Raw genomic sequence first — 6,101 nt, 5'->3', positions numbered from 1 at the left:
AATTCTTCAGTTGCTGAAGGGGCTGCATAGTTTTCATAAATTTCATAGTTCAGAATAGCTATAATTGTACCAGATGGTTGCATTCAGTTAAGTTGGACTAGACTGTAATACAAACCGTTCAGTTTGTCAACAATAGAACTGACTGAAATGAGAGACTGAGTGTGAGACTTTGATATTAGATAAAATGAATATTGATAAAGTTTACCTTTATGTGCAGAATTTAAATATCGCAAAATATTAAAAAAAATCGCAATAATATCGTATCGTGCGTTAAGTATTGTGATAATATCGTATCGCGAGTTGTATGGTGATTCCCACCTCTACCATTTACCATTTATTTGGGCTTGGAAGTGGAACAGAAAGTAAAGAAATCCAAAGTGCCATTAAAACCAGGAGAGGTTCTTATATTTCAGAATAAGGGATTAATTCAAAAGAAATTACCTCAATGCCATATTTTATTTAGGAACCCTAGAGAGCACTTTGCAAAATAACACATTCTTATAATTTCATCCTCAGATGAGCCAAGCTACAACTGTCAGGGAAGGTGATGTAGGTACAGAGCATATGAGAGTGATTAAGTTAATGTCTCTTGTCTAGATGAAGGCACAAGAGGGATCAATGGCAAGGCGTAGAGATTCAGTATCTTCAGTCTTCAGTGGACACTCCATTTCTGGCACAAAACACCTGTAACAGATGGTCGATTTAGGAGGTGACCCGACAACTTCAGCCTGTCAAACATAGTAATGGAGCAGTATGTTTAAAAAAAAAAAATCTAATTAAGCATGCACTCAGTACCCTAAGAATTATTATGGTAGTTAAACACAGTGATAGTTGTATATCATATTATGTCACTTCAAACAGAGATGATCCAGTAATGCTGCACTAATGAATTAGACTAACTATTCACTTTAGCTAAAGTTATTAAGTTAGCTAAAGAGTTGGGATGCTGTGTAAGACATAAATAAAGCTAAAATACAAAGGTTTGGACACCGTTTTGCATGTTTCCCTACTGTAGGGGTCTCTGCAAGCATACAGAGGGGGTACTCTGAGAGGGTACAAGATGGCAACTTTGGAATTCTACTAGAAACAGTCGATCATATTTGTTGTCAAAGCTGAATTCAGGGCAAACTACGCTAAATTAGCGTTTTTAGCTAGCAGCTACAATAAGCATAAAAGTTACCTTACGGCTATCATTTGTTAACATGACGCTTGTTCTTATACATGTAATAGATTTATTACCAACCTGAGAGTTTATCCGCTGGTCATTCGACATGACGAATGACTTCTGAAGTCTTAATTCAGCTCAAGACGCTGTAGATTCCTGTCAGTAACACTTTCGGTCCGCTAGTAAAACGTAGTTCTATTAATCTGCGCTTGAACCGGAACCGGATGTAAGTTCCAAAAAACTGAATTTTGGAACTGAAATTGAATTGTAGAACTGAAACTGAATGGTGAGAAGTGAAACTGAAATTATTCGAGAGCTGAATTTTTAAAGGATAAAATGCAGTTTCAAAGCAAATCAATTCATTTTCAAAATATAAAATTCAATTTCAATTTAGTGATGATCATTTTCAAACCATAAATTCAATTTCAAATTAGACTAATTCAAATTCAGTTTTCAAAAGCATTTATTCAAGTTACAATTCAGATTCAATCAGAGCAATTCAAATTCAAATTTAACTTATTCAAATTCAGTTTCTGATGGCACAGATTTCTGCCCATAAGAGCGGCTGTGTGTATTTGTAGCCTCTCTACCAAACCGGCATTTCATCTCCGAGAAAGTTATCCCAGAGAGAAGTAAAGCAAGTGTGTAAGTTCATCTCTGAATGTTTGTAAAGCATTCCCATGTTAAGCTTAACAACCGATATATGGAGCGACTGCCTCTCTCTCTCTCTCCTGCTGGTACTTCAATTGTGAAACTGCTTAATGATCAGCTGATCGGCTTTTCTGTCGTGAGTCAGTCTCTCTTCTTTGTTTTTTGCCCACTTTGCACCAGAAAGAGGAAACCAGCGGCTGAACAACAGCAGCACGTTTAACCTTGATAAGCTGTTGTTAGAATTTATTTAATATTACTTTCTACACCAGGATCTACGTAGCTGTGCAGGGGCAGATCTAGCAAAGTTTAGCCAGGGGGGCCGATAGGGCATTAACAGGGAAAAGGGGGCACAAAGACATACTTTTTTTTCTTATTCTCATTTAAAATATCTAGCTTTTAATTATTTAATAATTATCTGAATCTTACACCCAAAGTTTTAATCTGATGTAAAATGTATAGAAGTCCATTACTGTATATAGTAACTGTTAAGTCTAATATACCCTAGTAAGCTGTAGTACTTTTTCCTTTGGGAAAGTACCATCTGTGAATTCTGCAATTCTGTTGAAGAAAGATGTTGAATCTATTTAATTATTCTTGAAAAATAATTTATTTCTGTCAATTTTTTTTTCACCCTGCATCAAATTAAAGTTGATTACATAGATTAAGCATCATGAGGAAGAGGGTGGTTCCCTATTTTCTTTTGCTGGGAGTTTGCAACCCTATTAGTTAGGTTGCTTAATATTTCTGCTAAGTACTCTTTAAAAAAACCAGATTAGGGAGGATGGAGTAGGTTTAACTTTATTAGATTGATCAGTGTTGCTGAACTATGAAATATTTTGGGTGCAGTGTGTTCTTTTACATACAGGTATAACAGAATAGCTTTAGTGTTGTTGTTTATTTGAACTTATACAAAATGCAGCAAGATATTAAAAAAACTGTTTTATTGATTTAAAAACACACTATATCGGATTCATATCGGTATCGGCAGATATCCAAATTTATTATATCGGTATCAGTATCGGACATAAAAAAGTGGTATCGTGCCATATCTAATCATTATCAGTCCTTTCTTCTGTACTATTGACACTTCATGTGTTGACAACCTTAGGTTGTGTCCACGCCTTCTCTGTCAACATTATTTTCAGTATCAACAAACCTGATGCCTCAGGGCACAGCTGGTGATTGTAAAAACAGTGACTTGTCTAAGAAGTTTACATCCAATGGTTTCCACATAGTGGAAATGGCAGCGATAAACCCCTAAAATTCCCTACACCTTCCTTTCACCTAAATTTAAAAAATGAAAATCTAAATTTTGCAAGAGAGAAAAATATTGCCATTAGTCCCATTTAAGAATAAACTTAAATGGGATAGGCAAGCAAGCATTTCTAAGTGATGTTATTTGTAATGTTTCAGTTGAGAGAAAAAAAAAAAATATTAAGCATCATGTGTCTTTTGCAAGCCAGCTGCACTCACATGATCCTCTACTGATCCAAATCAGCTAACACATTATAAGCAAAGATAATAATCTGTATCTTAATTCAAAAATATCATATAACACTACTGTTTTGTAAATATTAAATAAATTGCTTTCCAGTGTTTAAGTCAAATTAGTTAGTATGACAAATAGTTCTTTTAAAATTTATTTGAAAAAAAACCCCCCAAACAACTATTTTATTTTTGAATAATTTTATTAAATCTATTTTTCTGGATGATAGAAGCCACTTATGAAGCATATCAATGAAAAAAAAAAAGATTAGGTTTTGGAAGAAGTATTTTGCAAACTAAAACACAAAATGTGACACACTCTGGGCAGAGAGACATCCATAAAGAATGGCTTAATGCTGGATGAGGACAAAAACACACAATTGGTTGAAATAAATACCAAAAGTTTCACCTGAAGACATCAATGTGAAAAAAAAACAAAACAAAAAAAACATCACAGTAAGAACAGTGGCAGAGGTCAGAAATAACTGCATCAAAGGGAAGTGGAGGAAGCAAGAACAATGAGTTGAGTAAAATTTGACTTATCTGACCGTTTTGTTTAGCTTAATTCGCCTTATTATCCGGTGCACCTTATGTATGAAAACAGATCCGATCATCAAGCCCACTCAAGAATGATGCTATTTATTTTAGGGATTGGAACATTTAGTCCTATCAAGTAATCATAATAATAATAACAATAACAATTACAACAACAATAAGAACTCTTATTATTATTATTATTATTATTATTATTATTATTGAAACACTTTTTCACATTATACACTGGATATTACACAACGATAAAGGTTCTCCATTTATTTTTTATTACAGTTAGCATGTCCTTTGCATGGTAATACTAGCAGCAAAGGACACAAAAAATGACATCAGACAATGACATGTGAAGGGGTCCTGCCCAAATATCAATGACACTATCCTCTTGAGGCTGTTTTGGCAGCCTAATTTAGACAACTTATGTTGGGTTTTCTATTACTTTGTTACTTGTTCATTTGTGTTCTTAGTAGCCTCATTGAATGGTGAGTGTTAGTATTTGTAGCTACCATGTTGCATAGTGTTTTAGAGTTAGAGGTTTTAAAGATAGGCGATTGTGGGCGAGACACTTCACCTGTTGCCTTCTGGTGGTGGTCAGAGGGCCCGGTGGCGCCAGTGTCTGGCAGCCTCGCCTCTGTAAGTGTGCCACAGGGTGGCTGTGGCTACAATGTAGCTTGCCATCACCAGTGTGTGAATGTATGTGTAAATGGGTGAATGGGTGGATGACTGGTTGTGTAAAGCGCTTTGGGGTCCTTAGGGACTAGTAAAAGTGCTATACAAATACAGGCCATTTACCATTTACCATATGACCGTATATGAGGGTGGAATCTTAAGTTTTCAGCTAATAATAAAGAACCTCTAGTAAGAGTTATGCGTTAAATGTTATGGTGTAAAACATGGACTCAAATATCAGCTGTATTGTGCTGATAAGAGGCTAATCCGATTGTTCAGTCTGACGTCACTAGCCGTGTCTGGGTCTAAACTCCGCTGCAGGTCCATATATCAAACGATCACTGTGGCATTACTGAGAGTTGAAAAACTGTCTAAAGTCTTTCATCTTTAATAAAATGATCAGCGTTCAAAACTGTCTAAAGTCTTTCATCTTTAATAAAATGATCAGCGTTCTGCTACCAGGTATAACAATTGAGTTTAACATCCAGGCATCCATGAAAACGGAATTTAAGACATTTAACGGAGTTAGAAGTTAGCAGGGAGTTAGCTCGCTAGCTTCTTTCTAAATACAATATAGCATGTCCTGACTGCGGGGTTTTGGAAACAAATTAAAACGTACAGCTTTGCTATCACTTCCAGCATGAATGAAGACAGAAAACTAAACAGCAGTGACGTTTGTAAGGTTACTGAAGTTTGGCTAGCTGGTATATAATGATGTGCTACGTGACCGCTAGTGACACAGCTATGTTAGCATAATATAAACAAGCTAACTTTTTTTCCATTCGATAAAAGTTAACGTGAGTGTTCTCGGTGGTCAGGAACAAATGTAATCGCATGGCAGGATGCTGTAAAAGGACCAAACTTCAGCCAGGAGAACAACTGAGATAATCCATCCACAATACGAGGTTAGTCATTCATATACTGCTGCATGGGCTGGGCTGTAGTTACATCCTAAGGTTTTAAAAACTGAGCTTAAATAAATGATTAGTGGTAATAAAAGCCGAGGGAGGTCAACAGGGATCACTCACTGTTTTAGGAGCTTTTTGAGATCAAATAGAAGAAAATACATAACATTAAACATGTTAACAACACAACTGCTCTCTGCCCAGCCTGGAGGTCACTGCAAACTCTCGGTACCTCAGCAGAGCTGGCAATATCATCAAGGACCACTCTCACCCCAGCAACCAACTGTTTGAACTATTACCGTCAGGCCGACGGTACAGGTCACATAAAACCAGGACAAACAGATTCAGGGATAGCTTCTTTCCCAGAGCTATCACCGTAGTAAATAAGCACAAAAACAATTGAACCTATTCCATACCGTCACTGTCATTATATTATGCTGCTATTCATACTGTCATTATATTAATGCTGCTATCCTGTATATATTGTACATACTATTGTTTGAGTACTTACGATTGGTTTTTTTTGTACTTTTTATATTTTACATTTATATTTATTATTGAAACTTGCACCAAGGGAGTGGCACTCCAATTTCGTTGTACTCTGTACAATGACAATAAAGGCTATTCTCTATTCTATTCTAAAAGCCATATTAAACGCACACTACTTTAGACCTGGA

The 6,101-nt window shown here is 35.9% G+C and overlaps 1 long non-coding RNA gene across 1 annotated transcript; it reads right to left on the bottom strand.

Annotated features, from left to right (window-relative positions):
- Positions 1-442: 442 nt before the first annotated feature.
- On the bottom strand, positions 443-1,857 carry LOC145423605 (uncharacterized). The gene is made up of 2 exons (XR_013904661.1): positions 1,244-1,857; positions 443-684 (listed from the first exon to the last, which is right to left on the bottom strand). It is a non-coding gene; the product is annotated as an uncharacterized LOC145423605 (long non-coding RNA).
- Positions 1,858-6,101: the final 4,244 nt, after the last annotated feature.

This window comes from Astatotilapia calliptera, chromosome 22, assembly GCF_964374335.1.
Source record: "Astatotilapia calliptera chromosome 22, fAstCal68.1, whole genome shotgun sequence".
In the NCBI taxonomy this organism is placed as follows: Eukaryota; Metazoa; Chordata; class Actinopteri; order Cichliformes; family Cichlidae; genus Astatotilapia; species Astatotilapia calliptera.
Note: the sequence above shows the minus strand (reverse complement) of the source record. Positions and strands in the feature narration are given on the sequence as shown.